Source organism: Chiloscyllium plagiosum, unplaced genomic scaffold (assembly GCF_037043375.1).
Source record: "Chiloscyllium plagiosum isolate Xiang-an unplaced genomic scaffold, Cpla_swu_hap1 HiC_scaffold_10, whole genome shotgun sequence".
Lineage (NCBI taxonomy): Eukaryota > Metazoa > Chordata > Chondrichthyes > Orectolobiformes > Hemiscylliidae > Chiloscyllium > Chiloscyllium plagiosum.
This window is the reverse complement of record NW_028270148.1, coordinates 111832689-111851927: the sequence shown is the minus strand read 5'-3', so window position 1 is coordinate 111851927 and position 19239 is coordinate 111832689. Positions and strand designations below refer to the sequence as shown.

The 19239-nt window shown below is 44.3% G+C and overlaps 1 protein-coding gene across 2 annotated transcripts in view; it reads right to left on the bottom strand.

Moving 5' to 3' along the window:
- Positions 1–19239, bottom strand: part of sptlc3 (serine palmitoyltransferase, long chain base subunit 3) — a 128777-nt gene that overhangs the window by 103021 nt on the left and 6517 nt on the right. The window contains exon 1 of one of the 2 annotated variants that reach the window (XM_087991671.1): positions 13952–14566. The exons of the other annotated variant lie outside the window; for it this stretch is intronic. The gene's annotated coding sequence lies outside the window, so the exon portion shown is untranslated. Of the gene's footprint in view, positions 1–13951; positions 14567–19239 lie in introns of those variants that run through there. 2 annotated transcript variants of the gene reach the window in all.

Sequence of the window (19239 nt, the reverse complement as noted above, 5' to 3'; positions counted from 1 at the left end):
CGGGCAAAAGTCCTTCATCAGGAATAAAAGCAGTGAGCCTGAAGCGTGGAGAGATAAGCTAGAGAAGGGTGGGGGTGGGGAGAAAGGAGCATTGAGTATAATGGGTGAGTGGGGGAGGGGATGAAGGTGATAGGTCAGGGAGGAGAGGGTGGAGGGTCCCCATGACTTGTCCGGACTTGTCCTACCTGCCTATCTCCTTTTCCACCTATCCATTCCACCCTCTCCTCCCTGACCTATCACCTTCATCCCCTCCCCCACTCACCCATTGTACTCTATGCTACTTTCTCCCCACCCTTCTCTATCTTATCTCTCCATGCTTCAGGCTCACTGCCTTTATTCCTGATGAAGGGCTTTTGCCTGAAACGTCGATTTCGAAGCTCCTTGGATGCTCTTCCAGCACCACTAATCCAGAATTTGGTTTCCAGCATCTGCAGTCATTGTTTTTACCTTCATGCATAGAGTTTATTGACCACACATTCTTAAAGGTCCCAGTTCCTCCTCTTCTCCCAGTGTTACAGGTGCTCCCTATACACAGAGTACTCAGACAATTAATAGACACCACCTGTTTCTTCTCAATCTTAAATCAAGACATTAACAAACTGAACAGTATGCTAGTAACATGCTGCTTCTGTACAAACTGCTTGGTGAGTATGAGAATCCAAGTAAAAATTATCAAAGGTGCAGAGTGGTAGTGTTCTTACCTCTGCTCCAAGGTCTAGGTTCAAGTCCCCTGCTTTGGAATATAATATATGAGAGTGTAATAGTGATAATGTCACCAGACCAGTGATCATGGTCACAGGTTCACATCTCACAATAACTGCTGGTAGTATTTTGGAGGTATCGTGGCGCAATGGTGGTGCCCCTACACCTGGACCAGAAGTCTGGGTTCAAGTCCTACCAGCCCTGCAACTTCTCATAACATGCCCCAATGAAGATTCACATGGCAAAATTCCTTCCCTTTAGCTGATTTTATTGAGTTCCTCTGGCTGGACAACTTTCCGAGACACAATCCTCTCTATTTTTAGTCGAGATATGAATTTTAATTCCTCCCCCACCACCCCCGGTCAATCTCTCATTTTTGAATACCTACCTCTTTGGCCAGGATTTTGGTTGGCTTTCCAAGTAAGTCCTTACACGTTTCATCACCAAAAGTTTATTAAAGTTCCTGTGAAACAGCCCAGGACATTTTACACATTGGAATTGCTATACAAAAGTTGCTCCTGTCCCCTCTAACTCCACTTTGATTTAGCCTCCTCCCTCTCTTCCTAACTTTCCCTCACTTTTGTTGTTGCTGTGCTGCCCCTGATAGGCGTTGAATATAACCTGATCATTTAGTTAGGGAGGATAAAAAATGGATTCTGGATCAGTGGTGCTGGAAGAGCACAGCAATTCAGGCAGCATCCGAGGACAGGCAAAATCGACGTTTCGGGCGAAAGCCCTTCATCAGGAATAAAGGTGTTCAGTGGTGTGTAAAAGCATCCGAGTAAAAAAAGAAAGTTGTTGTCCTCATGAAATTAGTGTACTCAACACAAATCTAGGATCTTTGAGAGTTTATCTCCCAGGCCTGAGAGCTTCCAACGCTATTTCTAAATTTCATAACCCAACAATTATTCTTCCTAACAGAAATTGCTCGAAATGCTCGCAGGTCTGACAGAGTCTGTAGAGGGAAATCAGAGTTAAGGATTTATTCTCAGGAATGGTCACTGGACCAGAAATACTAACTTTGTTTCACATTTCTAGCATCTGCTTTTTGGTTTTTATTTATTATTTGACTCACTGCCACACACTTCCAGGCATGGCCACCTTGAAGAAGCTCTGCTCCTCTTTCCTACAGGACTTCCTTTCCAATCTTTCTTCTTGCGTACTGTCACTAATTTCGCTGTTGCTCGTGGTGTTTGACGAGGTATTTGTTAAAACTCATTTCCACAGCCACATCATATTCCTCAGTGACTGCCTCCGGACAGACTTCACCCCTTGTGGATTCCAACTCAAATTTCATCCTTAGTGTTTTGAATCCACCCACGATCATGGGTATCTGTGATGTTCAACGTTCCGCAAGCAGCTGTTCTTGTTGCAACTGGAGATCCACACTCAATGCTACACACTGTCATATGAACACTCTCAACACCTCTCTCCAAAGCACTGTGTCACCCTGACTTAGAGCTGTACTGCTTCCTAGTTCTACCTCATCCTCCGGCTAACAAGAAACTTTTTATTTTCGATTCAGCTATCAAGGAACACAAGATGCAACAACTCATACCCACGGCCCTCTGGAACCTTTTTTCCCTCAGCTTCCCTCTGACACTAAACCCTCTCCCAAACTCATCTCCTGCCATGTATTTACTATCCTTCCTGATCTTCTGCTCTCCAATCTGCAAGATCGGTTCTGAGGAAAGTCATTGGGCCCAAAATGTTAGTGCTGATTTCTCTCCACAGATGTTGCCAGACTTGCTGAGCTTTTCAAGCAATTTCTGCTTGTTTCTGGTTTCTAGTTTCTAGCATCTGCAGTTTTTTTTAGTTTTAATTATTTTTCCTAATTTTCAGTTCAGAGAATATTATAGCAGAGATGTGGCCATTCAGCTCATCGTATCAGTGCCTGCTGTACCATACTGCTCCCATTTGTTATAACTTGGAAGTTTTGATTTAACTGGACAGCTTTCATACCTTTGTGGTGAGTTAGTGTGCTGCTCAGAATGTTTGATATTTATTTTTAGAAAACTGTTGAGTTCTCTGCCGTGGAACAAGTCAAAATCTGGTGCCAGTCTAAAAATAAATACCAACAGTGGAATACCACCCCTCTGTCCACTCCTTATCACCCCCATCATGCCTTTGATTCCCCAAGGCCCTTCAGGTGGTGCCTATTAATTGTCTGAGCACTTTTATATATAAAGAACACATGTAGCACTGTGGGAAGAGAGGAGATGCAACACTGTGCTTTAACTTTGTCCCTATTCAAAGTCCTGATACTGTACAACCAGGTGAAACTGAGATTGATTCATACTTTTTAATTTCGTAAAGTATCTACTGTTCATGGCACAGTCTAATGCTCTGGGCACATCAATTCTAACCCTACCATAGCAGCTGCAGGAATTTAAATTCAGTACAAAATACTGAATTAAACGCTAGTCTCAGTGGTGGTGACTCTGAACATTGTTGGTGTTGTAAAATCCATCTAACTGAAAGCAGGAAATCTGCCATTCTTACTCAGTTGGCCCACGTGATTCCAGACCCACAGCAATATGGTTCACTCTTTATTGCCCTCTGAAATAGCCGTGCAGCCCTTTTAATTCTAGAGATTTGAGCTGGCTGACAAATGCCAGCCTTGCCAGCAATGTCAAATTCCATAAAACACAAAGAAATGATGGGTGATTGCTTTGCGAAACACCTTTGCTCAATCCGCAAACATGCCCTTGAATATCTGGTCACTTGTCATTTTAATTGTCCATCCCCACTCCCACCCTGCCTTCACCGTCTTCTCCTCTCAACCCTGCATGGTTCTAATGAAGCTCAAGGGACATCACCTCACCTTTTGGTTGTGTGCATTACAACCTCCCAGCTAAACAGAGCTCAACAATTTCAGATCATGACCTTTGCTCCCACATTGTTCAAATGGTAACTGATGGTGATGATGCTGTGGTTGCCATTCACGCCTCTAGTCCCTTTTCTATTTTTACTTGTCCCATGACCATCTCCTTTAGCCTTGTCCAATCAATCCTTTTGTCATTTAATCTCTCCATATTTCCAGATCTTCCTCTTTGACCTTTGTCCACTCCTCTTTATTGTAATTGCTATAAGCCTGCCCCACCCTCAATTTACTCTAATTATGATGAAAGATCATTGACCTGAAATACTACCCTGTTTCTTTCTACATATGCTGCCAGATTTGCTGGGTTTCTCCAGCATTTTGTTTTTCTTTTAGATTTCCAGTATCTCTTTTCAGAAAAGCATAATCACCATGGAGAAGCAGTAAGCTGATAGAAAGGCTTTGGACAATTTTATCACAGCATTAAGAATGAATTAATAATTGAATGAATAAGGTAATTGTTAGAAAAGTTGAAAAGCTCAATCCAATTCAATCTTCTGGAAACAGTTAAATGAAAATGTCCATTTGCATTCTGAAAGCACACTGCTTCTGACTGAGCCCCATTTTATTGATCTCAATACATACACAAAAAGAGAAAAGATCTGTATTTATATATTGCTTAACACACCCATGAGAAGTCTTTAAGAACTTGACAGCCAATAAAAGCATTTTTTAGTGTGGCCACTGTTGCATGGCAACAAAAGTTGCATTCAAATTGCTGTTTGTGGGAGCTTGCTGTGCACACTGTGACAATGACGAAATAATCCATTTTCTTTTTGAGTGATGTTGATTGAGGGATAAACATTGGCCATGTCACTGGGAAGAACTCTCCGGCATTCCCTTTGAGTGGTGACACAGGATCTTTTGCATCCATGTGAAAGGGTATACAGGGCCTCAGTTTATTACCTCAAAGAGCTAGAGTCTCCGGCAGGACTAAAGCTAACTTACAATGTGGGAAGACATTTCCGCAGCCAATTCTGTGTCAGGAGACAATATGGTTTCAGTTTTAGAAGATAGAAACCCTATGGATAGCTGGAGACTTCCCAATGTCTCAGTCTCTTAAACACTGATAAATGACATTCGAAACAATCATTTGTATTGATATACCACTACTGATAAAACAAAATATCAAGGCTTTTCACAGGAGTGCAATAAAATACCTTATCATGTAAAGAGCTATGAAGACAAAAGATTAAAGTAGTTGAGGTTTAAGAAATGCTCTAAAGGATGCGGGTCAGGGAGGAATTCCAGAGTATAGGGCCCAGACAGCTGAAGGCACGGTTACGGAACAATTAAAATCAGGGGTGCACAAGAGGCTAGAAGTAGAGGAACACAAAGTTCTTGGACAGTTGTGGGCTGGTGACTACACGGAGATGGGGGAGCATGGTCAGGATAGTATAGAGTGATATGAAAACAAGAATGCAAACTTTAAAACATGATGCAGTGCCATACCGGGTGTTGGTCAGCAAGCGTCAGGGTGGTTAGGTGAAAGGGATTTGGGATGAGATAGGGAACTGATTCAGAGAGAACAGTTAAAATAGACTGTACACAGACACTGAGTCACTTTAAACATTCTCTATCAAAAGGCATCATGTTCAATGCTGATTTTTAAAAAAATTTTATGTTAAAATTTACTTACAAATATTATTGACAAAACGTTCATTACTGTCCTCACCAACACTAAACTACAACGACATTGAATGAAAGAGAAAATAACCTCTTGAGAAATCTTGTTTTGAACAAACATGATCAAGACAGAAAACAATTTCAGCAGCAGGTTATTTTTGTTGTGTCCTCTAGTAGATTCAAGAGTGGCCCTGGAATATTTAATTTGACACAGTAAAGGAGATGGGGGTTTAGGGGTCCCTGGGGGAGAAATATTGATAGCCCAGTTCCAACTTAAGAGACTCAACACATCCATCCAAGACAAAGTGGCCTAGTTGACTGACATCCCATCCATCATCTTTCACACTCACTTCTTCTACCGCCGATGCAGAGTGGCATCGTTGTGTAACATTGCCAAGATACATGGCAACAATTCAAGGCCCATGACTTAGCACGTTCCAAACATGCAACTTCTCCCACCTAGAAGGAGCACAGCAAGTGCATGGGAACATCACCTGCAACCTCTCCTCCAAGCCACCAGCCACTATCCTAACTTCGAAATATATTGTTGTTCCTCCACATCGCTGGATCAAAAATCCTGAAATTCCATTCCTAACAACAAAACGTGATCCTACGTCAAGTAGACAGCATGCACAACAGAAATAATGCATGATAGAGTGAGAAGATCCACAGCATTTTGCTTTCAAAGGGGCTCTAGTTGTGCAGTAGTAGCATTCTTATCTCTGAACCAGGGGGTTCAATTCCCACCTGCATCAGAGATGCATAATATCATCTCTGAACAGAGCGATTAGAAAATACCGAAGAATAGAAAAGCTTATCATACAGACAAATCATATTAATTATGAAATATCTCTTTTCTCTGTGCCTGTTTGAGGATCTATAGCAAGGTAGACAAAATTTACTCAAGAGGCACACAGAATTGCAACAGAACAAGCCATTCAGCTGATCGTGTCTGCACCAGCACTTTCTTCTCATAACCCAGCATATTCTTCCTTTTCAAATAATCATGTAAATGACTTGCAAAGCCTTGACTGAGAATGTGGTAGAGGCAAGTTCAGTCAGCACCAGATTTTAACCATACACCGCTTTGATAGACAAAAGGTGAGAAGGATGCAAAAGTGGACTGATGGAAACCGAGGCTGGAGAAATCATAAGGCAGAACAAAGATATGGCAGATGAACTGAAGTAGTAGATTGCAACAATCTTTTTGGTGGAAGGCACAAGTAGCATACTAGAACTTCATGTGAGGCAGTGGTGTATATAGTGTCCATAACGAAGGAGAAAGTGCTGGGAAGCTGAAAGGTCAGAAGGTGGATAAATCACCCAGACTGGATGGACTACACCCCAGGGTTCCCAAGGAGATAGCTGAGGAGGATTGTGGAGGCATTGGTGGCGATCTTTCAGGAATCATTCAAGTCAGGAAGGGTCCTGGAGGACTGGAAAATATCTAATGTAACATCCCTGTTTAAGAAGGGACAGAGACAACCTGACCTCAGTCATTGGGAAAATGTTAAAGGATGAGATTACGGTATACTTCGAAGTGCATGGTAAAATAGGACTGTGTCAACATACTTTGTCAAGGGGAGATCGTGCCTGACAAATCTGTTGGAATTCTTTGAGAAGGTAACAAACAAATTAGACTAGGGATAGCTAGTGGACAGGATTTATTTGGATTTTCAGAAGGCCTTTGACATGATATCGCACAGGAAGGCTGTTAAATAAGATGAGCCTATGTTTTAAGGGCAAGATACTGGCATTTATGGAGGATTGGCTAATCATCAGGAGGTGGAGAGAAGGGATGAAGGGGTCCTTCTCAGGATGGCAGCCAGTGATTAATGGAGTACCACAAGGGTCAGCTTTGGGACCACAACTATTCACATTACACAGTAATGACCTGGATGAATGAATGAAAGCATTGTTAAGTTTGCAGGTGACACAAAGATAGGTGGAAGGACAGGTTGTGTTGGAGAACTTTGACAGGCTAGCAGAGTGGGCAAAGAAGTGATAGATGGAATACAATGTGGGAAAGTGAGAAGTTATGCACTTTGGTAGGAAGAATAGAGACAGAGACTATTTTCTAAATTGGGAAAGGCTTCAGAAAGCTGGAGAAAGGGACTTGGGCTTGTTGGTTCAGGATTCTCTTAGCATGCAGGTTCAGCTGGCAGTTAGGAAGGTAAATGCAATATTAACATTCATTTTGAGAGGGCTAGAATACAAAAGCAGAGAGTGGGGTGCTAGAAAAGCACAGCTGCTCAGGCAATATCTGAGGAGCAAGAGAATCGACATTTCAGGCATAAGCCCTTTATCAGGAATGGCTTATACCCGAAACATCGAATCTCCTGCTCCTCGACACGCTGTGCTTTTCCAGCACCATACTCTTGACTCTGATCTCCAGCATCTGTCGTCTTCACTTTCTCCTAGAAGAGCAGAGATACAAGTTTTGAGGCTGTATAAGGGTTACGTCAGACTGCATTTGGAAGACTGTAAACGGTTTTAGGCCCTGTATCTAACGGAGGATTGTGCTGGCATTGGAGGGGGTCTAGAGGAGGTTAACACGAATGATCCCAGGAATGAAGGGCTTGTCATACAAGGAGCAGCTGAGGACTTCAGGTCTGTACTCGATGGAGTTTTTCAAGGATTGTTTTGGTGAGGGGGGTTCTACTTGAAACTAATAGAATACTGAGAGGCCTGGATAGAGTGGGCATGAAGAAAATGTTTCCACTGGTAGGAAAAATTCTGACCCGAAGGCAAAGACTCAGTGAAGGGACAACCCTTGAGCACTGAGATGAGGAGGAATTTCTTCAGCTAGAGGGTGGTGAATCTGTGGAACTCACTGCTACGGAAAAATGTGGAGGTCAAGTAGTTGAATGTGTTTAAGACAGAGTTAGAGAGGCTCTTGGTTAGTAAGAATATTAAAGGTTATGGACAGAAAGTAGGACAATGGGATCGACAAACACACTAGCTGTAAGAAAATGACAGAGACAAAAAGAACTGCAGATGCTGGAATCCAAGGCAGACAAGTAGGAGGCTGGAAGAACACAGCAAGCCAGGCAGCATCTGATGGTGGAAAGTCAACACTGACTTCTCTATCTCAGTAATAAAATGACAGAGCAGACTCTGCACCTACTGCTTATGGTTTTATGGTGAAATCCAATCGAATGCTGAACTTCTTAAGAATTGGGTTCAACCTATAATTGATATGTTCTACCAGCTCGAGTGAAAATTTCAGAAGACAAATGTACTGAAGTAAAAACAAAGATATTTACACAGCCACAGATTGCTTTCACATCCTTCCCAAATTGCTGTGTCCAGTTTTGGGATTCAGTCGAGGCCTTCCTCTGCATTCCTCAATTTTGGCCTCTTGAGCATCTCTAACATTTGTACCTCATTCTCTAAACCTCTGTCTCTCCATTTCTCTACCTCCTTGAAGATACTCCTGAAGATCTCCAACCAAGCTTTTGACCATCTGCCCTATAACCCCTTATGTAGTTTGGTGCTACACTATTTGATAAGGCTCCTGTGAAATGTCTCGAGTTGTTTTACTGCATTAAAAGTGCTACATCAGTGGTACAGAGACAGAATGTTTTCCTTCTTGGAGAACATGCGCTCACACAAATTATTTTTGAAAAAAAATCACCAGAAACTGGTGAAGTAATTACTCACTTGCTATTCGCATAATAATGTAGCGCACATGAAGGCCAGTCAGTCCATTGTGCCTGTGCTGACTAGTTCCACTTTACTGTTCTTGCCACACTGTATGATCTTCTGCTCATTATTGGCCAATACTTCATCCTGACCAGTTTGTTCAGCAAGTTTTAGTCAGTGGTGGTATTCTGTTGAAGAACCTTCTCAGTTTGGAGGGACTGTCTTACAAGCAAAGATATGTAGGTTGGGACTCTATTCATTGGAGTTGTGAAGAATGCAAGGAAATCTGATTGAAACATATTGGATTCTAAAGAGGACTGAAAGGGTAAACGCTGAAAGGATGTTTCCATTGTTGGGAATGTCTCGGAATAGGGCATGGTGTCAGAATAAAGGGCCACCAATTTAAGACGAGGTAAGGAAGAAATTAATGTCTCGGAATAGGGCATGGTGTCAGAATAAAGGGCCACCAATTTAAGACGAGGTAAGGAAGAAATTCTTTGGAGGGTTAAGCATTTGGAACTCTGTCACAGAAAAATGTGGGCAGAGTCCTAGTGTATATTTGAGGTTGAGATTCTTGATAAGTAGGAGAAATCAAATATTATAGTGAAAAGGCAGGAAAGTGAACATGGTGAATGTTGGCTCAGCTAGGACCCTATTGAATGGTGGAGCAGGCAAGGGGCCCAATGGCTATTCCTGTTCCTATTTCTTATGGTCTAATGAGGCAAATCTCAAAGTCTACCTTGGCTGGAATAGAAAACAAACACATGCGATTGACATTATTATGAAGCGCACATTTAGCCATATGGTCAATTGAGCTAACCAGCAACAACCCTTCTCCAGTGCAACGATCATTTCCCTCATAGCTATGTAATTTATTCCCCTTCGAATATTTATCCCCCTTCGAATATTTATCCAAATCCTTTAAAGACCTACTGCTGGTTATGTTTCCACTGCACTTTCAGGCAGTCCATTCCTGACCGCAATAACTCACTAAGGACAATTTTTACATCCGGTCTTTGACAATCCTCATAAATGTGCGTCTGGTCACCAAACCTCTGGTTGTTGCAAACTGATTCTCATTATTTATTCAAAATATCTCTGAATTCTGCAAAACTCTATCAAATCTCTCAAGTCTCTCTCTGCACAAAGGGGAGCATCCCTATGGGGAATTCATAATGTCACGAATAAGATGTTAAAATGAGGCTGTCAGCCTTCCCAGGCTAATGCAAAACATCCTACAGCAGTATTTTGAAGAGAGAGGTTGTTAACCCAGCTGGTCTTGGTCAATATCTATTCTTCAATCAATGCCACAAGAACAGAATATGACAGTCTTAATGGTCATTATCACATTGCTGCTTGTGAGAGCTTGCTGTGCGCAAATATGCTGCTAAAACTGCAATTTTCCATCCGTAAGTACTTGATTGACTATGAAGCATTCTGTAGCCTGGCTGGTGGTGCTACAGAAATGCAAGCATTTTAGTTTCGTTACTATACCAGGCGCTACATTTCAGAAATAATTCATTTGGGATCAAATCACAGAAGGTTTACAGCCCAGAAAGTAGCCACTCAGTCCCTTAGGCTGCATTGCCAATCTGCTTTAAGTTTCATTCTAACTGGCACTGAGGCCTCAGCATAGCCCATCGAACAGTGCACTTAGCACTTCATTAAAGAGATAGGGAGTCAGCCAGCATCCAGATTTATATCCCTTGACCCTTGAAGTCTTTCCTCTGAGGAGTTATGACTGCACTCCTGGATAGTCTACTATAAGGCATAGAGTTCGCTGTTCTTAATTGGTCGAAGAATAGTTTGCCGAGATTTGTACTTAATATAATTGCTGTTGCATAAGCATTTCCTGATTCTCCTGTCCAATTGGGTTGTTCCCAACACCACCTACAAACATCCAAAGAAGGTACAGAAGGCTATTTTACTGGTCCCTCCCTGAACAATCAATGTTGAAAATGCAGGAAATGACAGAATGACAAGAAATTTTATGATGAGTCTCTACACAAGATACCAAAGGGCAATTGTTTACTTAGATTACTTACGATTACTTACAGTGTGGAAACAGGCCCTTCAGCCCAACAAGTCCACATCGACCCGCTGAAGCACACCCTCCCAGACCCATTCCCCTACATTTACCCCTGCACCTAACACTACGGGCAATTTAGCATGGCCAATTCACCTAACCTGCACATTTTTGGACTTTGGGAGGAAACCGGAGCACCCCGGAGGAAACCCACGCAGACACGGGGAGAATGTGCAAACTCCACACAGTCAGTCACCTGAGGCGGGAATTGAACCCGGGTCTCTGGCACTGTGAGGCAGCAGTGCTAACCACTGTGCCACCCATTTACTGTTTAAATTAAATACAAGCAGAGATGGTACCCTGGTGACATTGTTGGACTCGTAATCCAGAGGTCTGAACTAACCCTCAGAGTTCAAATCTCACCATGGCAGCCAGAGGAATTTAAATTTAAAATTCTGGAATATATAGCCAATCTCAGATTGCAAGAAGATGTTCATAAAACCCATCGGATTCACTACAGTACTCTAGGGAAGGAAACATGCTGTCCAGTCATTCCTGTAATTATTTTATTCTGCTGACCTCCAAGATCTGTGCACAGTTGCTTATAGAACTAGTATGTTGCCATGCTGATCGGTGGGCGGAACTTCCCAGCAGCGGTGCAGCTTGGAGAGAATGTTGATCCTGATCCAGCCTGACTTACATGTGACTCCGCAGCCACAGCATTGCGGTTCTGCACTGTACTTAGCGAAGCATTCAGGAGAAAGCAAAGACTGCAGATGTTGGAGCTCAGAGTCGAGTGTGTAGTGCTGGAAAAGCACAGCAGGTCAGGCAGTGTCGGAGGAGCAGTAGAATCGACGTTTCAGGCATAAACTCTTCATCAGGAATGAGACTTGTGGGTTGGGGCTGAGAGATAAATGGGAGGGAGGGTGGGGTTCGGGTGCAAGCAGCTGGGAAAACTATAGGTGGAAAGTGAGGGAGAAGGAGATAGATCGGGGGGGGGCGAAAGAGTGATGGACGGGTCCGGAGGGTGGTGCCGAGTTAGTGGCTTGGGACTGGGATAATGTGGGGGGAGGAGAAATGAGGAAGCTGTTGAAATTCACATTTATCCCATGTGGTTGCAGGATCCCAAGGCGGAATACGAGGCGCTCCTCCTCCAGGCGTCGGGTGGTAACGGTTTGGTGGTGGAGGCGGCCCAGGACCTGCATGCCCTTGATGGAGTGGGAGGGGGAGTTGATGTGTTCAGACATGGGGCAGTGGGGTTGGTGGGTGTGAGTGTTTCAGAGATGTTCTCTGAAATGATCCGCAAGAAGGTGTCCTGTCTCCCTGATATAGAAGAGACCACACCGGGTGCAATGGATGCAGTAGATGTGCAGGTAAATTTCTGACGGATGTGCAAGGATTCCTTGGGGCCTTGGATGGTGGTGAGGGGAGTGGTGTGGGCACAGATTTTGCACTTCTTGCAGTGGCAGGGAAAGGTGCCAGGAGTGGGGTGAGGGCTGGTGGGGGGGGTGTCGACCTGCCAAGGGATTTGCAGATGGAATGGTCCTTTTGGAATGTTGATAGGGGTGGGGAATAAAGTATATCTGTAGTGGTGGGGTCGGTTTGGAGGTGGCGGAGGTTGGTGGGGTAGAAGGTGAGAACTGGGGGGGGGGTTCTGTCCTTGTTACATTGGGAGGGGTGGGGTTCAAGGGTGGTAGTGTGTGAAGTGGAGGAGATGCACTGGAGTGCATTGTCAACCACGTGGGAAGGCATTCAGTTCAAGGCGTTCTTGGAGGTATACAATAAAGGCAGACCTTGCCACTAATACCCACATTGCACACAAGAATAAAGAGAAAAAATCTCTGCCAGTTTGACATCAGCTATTTTGAGACTTGAAAACTCCTTATATGTCAAACCAATAGTATTTTGGCACTGAAAATATTTCATGCCCTTTTCATAAGTCCACCCATTGTTTTCTACAAACAGAGCAGTTCTACATCTCCAGGTGCTCAAAGCTTGAACCCTGCAAGAGTACCTTATGCCCTCACTACACCTCTTCATTTCCTCATTCTTTCACTTAATAATCAACTGAACAGTCATCGGAGGACCCACCGTAGATGACACTGCCTCCCACATATCATGTTTGTCATGGGAAGGTGTCTGAGAGTCAGAGGTGTACAACTTGAAACAGACCCGTCCATGCCAACCAGATATCCCAATCCAATCTAGTCCCACCTGCCAGCACCCGGCCCATATCCCTCCAAACCCTGCCTATTCATATACCCATCCAAATGCCTTTTAATTGTACCAGCCTCCACCACATCTTTTGGCAGCTCATTCCATACACGTACCACCCTCTGCGTGAAAAAGTTGCCCTTAGGTCTCTTTTATATCTTTCCCCTCTCACCCTAAACATATGCCTTCTAGTTCTGGACTCCCCGACCCCAGGGAAAAGACTTTGTCTATTTACCCTATCCATGCCAACGTAATTTTGTAAACCTCTATAAGGTCACCCCTCCGACGCTCCAGGAAAAACAGCCCCAGCCTGTTCAGCCTCTTCCTATAGCTCAAATCCTCTAATCCTCCTTCACTACATCATTGTAGGAAACCATTTGGCCCATCAAGTCCAGGTCAGTTCACTATTGCAATCCACTCAGTATCCCCAGAGCCCTGCAAATTTAGCTTGTGCCCATCCAATCTTCTTTTGAAACCATAGTTGTTCTTAGTTTCCACCAACCTTGTGGACAGAGTTCCAGGTCATTACCACTCAACGTTCTTCCTCACATTCCCAATAGCTCTTGTTCAAAATCATAAATCCATGTCCCCTAGTTCTTGATGATCAGCTAATGGGAATGGCTTTCCTATGTCTAATTTATCTAACCTTGTCATAATTCTATCAAAAAATTTACCACCAGCCTCATTTGCACAATACTGTAAAACTCAACATAGCTCAGAGGCAACATTTTCCTGGAAGGCTCAGAGATTCAAGTGGACAGAGCAACAAAGAGATCCAGGAATACCTTAATATATAAGCATCACAGATTGATCAAGCTTTAGCAAAAATCTAGAGGAATAATGTCAGAGTTACAGACCTTTGGCTAGGCCACAAGGATCCCTCGTGCACCCTGTCCATTCTGCAGCCAGGGCTGCGAAGCACTGGAGAAAGTACAGAACAGATTTGCAAGGATGTTGAGAAAATCAAGAGGATACAACTATTGGGAAAAGGTAAATCAAGCTCCCAGGCAAAAAGACCTAAGAGATGATATGACAGAAGCCTTGGAAATTATGAAGAGATTCAATGGAGAGAATGAGGAGAATCTATAAATGGAGAAATGAGTTTCAAAGAGAACAATGATTCTGGATATTGGATAGATACTGACAAGAACATCCCAGAAAGAATTCCTCAGCTCTTCCACAAATGAAGAATAATTGTTTCCTTTGTCAATAGAATGAGAAAGACACCAGTGATTTCATTCTTCATCCGTGATTTTAAATTATATTTCAAATGTATAATGTGTGTGTGCGGTTATGCCAGTGCAGTGCTCCTCCAGTACTGCATTGATGCAGAAGCCATCTTTCAAATGAAATGTTAAATGAAGGCTCAAACACCCTGTTTGGGTGGATATAAAAAATTGCAAGGTACTATCGTGGGGAGAATGATAATGTCACTGGGCTATTAATTCAGGGGCTAAGATTGTTGATAAGAGGGAACATGGGTTTACAGCAGCTGGAGTCCAAATACAATTGAAATATACAAATCCGAAATATAAAATTAATCTCAGAAATGGCTTCCACACCATTGATTACTGTAAAAATGTTTATTAATCTCCCTTCAGGAGAGGAGATCTGACACCCTTACCCAGTTTGCCTTCCAAGCGACTCCAGACCAACAATGACCTGGTTGACTTTAACTGCAGTCTGAAACGGTCAAGCAAGCAATTGCAGTTCAAGGGCAATTAAGGATAGGCAACAAAAGGTGGCCTTGCTAATGACACCCACATCCCCTGGAAAACTACAACTGTTATAAAAGAACAGCAGTGGGGTCCTCCTCTGTGTTCTGGACAATAATTAACCCTCAATCACACAACACAAAAGCAGATTATTTGGTCATTATCACAAAGCTGTTTGTGGAAGCATGCTCTGTCTAAATTTGCAACTGCATTTCCCCATATTGTGATAGTGTTTAAAAAGTACTTCATTGACAGAGAAGCACTTTGACATGCTGAAAATATAAAATATAAATGCAAACCTTTTTAAAATTTATCTCTCTTATGCCACGTGGCTTAAATAACTCACAGCAGTAAGCATTTTGTGCAGACATCAGCACAAAGTGAACTCAAGTTCAAGAGTTCTGATTGTATATGCTGTAACCAAGTGGCTCATAGTCCTTCTACTTTCACTTCTGTTTGCATAAGGCTTTCATATTCCTTCAAAGTACAGATAAAGATATTTTCTAAACAACCTGGTCAAAGAACCTCTGGAGCAAGTGAGACCTGAACCCATGTATCCTGGTTCAAGGATAAATGTAAAGTCACTGTAACTCCAGAGGGGAGACACAACTGGTGGGGGGGAAAGAGTGGGGGGTTTACCTGGGGGTCACCACATCTCAGGCAATGGGAGAGATTGAGAAGACTCCTTAACGATAATTTCAACAGTGTGAGAATTGAATCTGCACTACTGGCATCACTCTGCATCACAAACCAGTTGTTCAGCCAATTGAGCTATCTAACTGAGTCAGTTCAACCAAAACTCCACGCATTTCTACCTTAAAAATATTCAAAGATTTGTTTCCAATGTCTTTTCAGGAACAGAGCTCCAGACAGACTCAATCCTCTAAGAGGAAAACATTTTGCCTTAACACAGATAAGAGTGGCACGATGGCTCAGTGGTTTGCACTGCTGCCTCTCAGCACCAGGGACCTGGGTTTGATTCCAGCCTTGGGTGACTGTCTGTGTGGAGTTTACACATTCTCTGCATGTCTGCTTGGGTTTCTTCCCACAATCAAAAGACGTGCAGGTGAGATGAATTTGCCATGCTACATCACCTGTCGTGTTCAAGGACATGTAGGTTAGGTGTATTCATCAGGGGTAAACGTAGAATACTAGGGTAGGGAATGAGTCCAGGAGGGTTACTCTTCGGAGGGTTTGTGTGAACTTGTTGGGCCAAATGGCTTGTTTCCATACTGTAGGGATTCTATGATGGCATACATATCATATATATCATCTCCAACGAGACAATCTAACCACCCTCCCCTTGACATTCAATAGTGATATCATCATTGAATTCTCCCATTAACAACATCCGGGGGGTGGGGGCGTTACCATTGACCAGAACTCAACTGGGCTCACTACATATACACTGTGGCTACAACAGCAGGTTAGAAGAAAGGCAAAGTTAAAAATCACAACACCAGGTTATAGTCCAACAGGTTTAATTGGAAGCACACTAACTTTCGGAGCGACGCTCCTTTATCAGGTGATTGTGGAGGGCTCGATCGTAACAGAATTTATAGCAAAAATTTGCAGTGTGATGTAAGTGAAATTATACATTGAAAAATTGATTGTCTGTTAAGCCTTTCATCTGTTAGAATACAGTGATAGAATACAGTGAAAGAAGTGAAACACCCCAGTCCAACACCGGCATCTCCAAATCAGAAGAAAGGCAGTGAGACTTGTCTGGCATTTGAATTAATGAACTGAAGAGAATAACTCACCTCCTGACTCCCCAAAGCCTCTCTACCATCTGCAAGACAAGTCAGGAGTGTGGTAGAATACTCCCCGCTTGCTTGGATGGGTATAACTCCAGCAACACTCATTAGGTGACAGAGGCTTTAACGAACTCTGCCCTCCACTCCTGGTAAACTACACACTTTTCCCACCCAAACCCCTCCCACTATATGCCTCAGAGACTCTTATGCCTCTTAACCTTTAAATACTTTCATTCCAAACTTTCAGTTGAGTCACCTGCCATGGCTCATTCTTTTTTCCTAACCTCAACTGTGTAGCATTTATTTGAAACGGTGGTATGGCACAATGAAATTGGTTCGAAGCCTAAAGTACAAACATTAATTCTTCGGCGCAAGTAAATCATTGTCTGGCTATATTTGGTTTAATTAGCACATCTGCTTTTTTTTCCCACATAGCAGTCAAACGCAGACAACCAACAAGTTAATGCAGAAATACACGTCACTTAAACAAAACCTTCAGTGTTCGAACTGTATATGCACGTTGTACTCCACAGATTGGTCCCCACCCCCTATGATTTGACAAAGCTGGTTTACTTTTGCAACCGGTCAAATGATTCCTTCAGAGGTTTCAGTTTTGCCTCAACATTCGTTCAACCATAAATGAGAGCCGTTTTTTTAAAAGAAGTTTTACTTCTCCTAAAGCAGTTGCAACAAGATTTCTTGAACTGCCCTTACTTCAACTTCCTCCCACAGTGAGAGTTCTGCATTTATTCTGGTGCAACATGCATTTCCAAAATAAAAATAAAGGTTAAATAAAAGACAGAAGAGGCAACTACAATTTATCTGTGATTATCAGCAGGGTTTTAACCAATAATTGTGCCTGGATACATGCAGTGTAAATAAAACAAATGAGAAACATTCACAGCCTAATGAGGAGGAATAAAATAATCACATCTGAGAAAATGAAAAATTGTGTGTCAGAAATATATAGATTTGTTTAACTGAAAAAAAGAACAGAGAAAGAAGAGATGATAAACATCTATGAAGTGGTTCAGTAAGGAACTTCGCAGCCTGAATGAATAGGGGAATAAAAGAGAAATCACATCACACAGAATTTTAAACAATACAATTATTCACAACTGAATAAAGCCTCAAACAAGTATAAAAACATATCAACCTACTGAAATAAAATGAAACAGCAAATCAAAAAACAAGGAGAATTAACAAAAGGCGATTGGGGAAAGGGCAGAAGGTGGTAACGAACAGAAAGTGAACAACCAGGTTAATTGCAACATCTTAAAATACCTATACTTTTTTAAAACATTTACTGTATAGAAACATAATACTTAACATAAAAACACATTACTAATAAAAATAAAAAATGTAATTACATATAATACATTAATATTAAAATATAAAAGATGATAGAATAACTAGACTAATTTGGGGAAGAGAGGTAGCATATATAAAAAGCGAGAGAAGAGACAGACTGATGAAAAAGGAGAGACAATAAAGGGAGTGATAAAAGAGAAAGATGCATTTTATGAAGAGTTTCTAAAGAGCTGAACAACTATGATAAAAAGCAAGAAGGGACAGTAAAAGCGGAAAGAATAAAGGTGAGGGAGGGAGAGATAGGGAGGGAGAGATAGGGAGGGAGGGAACAGGATGAGGAGATTGGGGGAGGGAGGGGACAGGATGAGGGGCGAGATGGGGTGGTGGCATGGGCGAGACGGGGTGGGGGGGGGTTGGCGAGACGGGGTGGGGGGGGGGATGGCGAGACGGGGTGGGGGGGGGGATGGCGAGACGGGGTGGGGGGGGGGATGGCGAGACGGGGTGGGGGGGGGGATGGCGAGACGGGGTGGGGGGGGGCAGACAGACGGGTGGGGGGGGGACAGACGGGTGGGGGGGGGGGACAGACGGGTGGGGGGGGGGACAGACGGGTGGGGGGGGGGACAGACGGGTGGGGGGGGGGAACCAGACGGGTGGGGGGGGGGGAACCAGACGGGTGGGGGGGGGGGGGGGGGGAAAAACCAGACGGGTGGGGGGGGGGGAACCAGACGGGTGGGGGGGAGAACCAGACGGGTGGGGGGGGGGGGGGGGGGGGGGGGAGAACCAGACGGGTGGGGGGGGGGGGGGGGGGAGAACCAGACGGGTGGGGGGGTGGGAACCAGACGGGTGGGGGGGAGAACCAGACGGGTGGGGGGGGGGGGGGGGGGGAGAACCAGACGGGTGGGGGGGGGGGGGGGGAGAACCAGACGGGTGGGGGGGGGGGGCAGACGGGTGGGGGGGGGGGGACAGACAGGGTGGGGGGGGGGGACAGACAGGTGGGGGGGGGGGACAGACAGGTGGGGGGGGGGGACAGACAGGTGGGGGGGGGGACAGACAGGTGGGGGGGGGGGACAGACAGGTGGGGGGGGGGGACAGACAGGTGGGGGGGGGGGACAGACAGGTGGGGGGGGGGACAGACAGGTGGGGGGGGGGGACAGACAGGTGGGGGGGGGGACAGACAGGTGGGGGGGGGGACAGACAGGTGGGGGGGGGACAGACAGGTGGGGGGGGGGACAGACAGGTGGGGGGGGGGACAGACAGGTGGGGGGGGGACAGACAGGTGGGGGGGGGGACAGACAGGTGGGGGGGGGGACAGACAGGTGGGGGGGGGACAGACAGGTGGGGGGGGGGACAGACAGGTGGGGG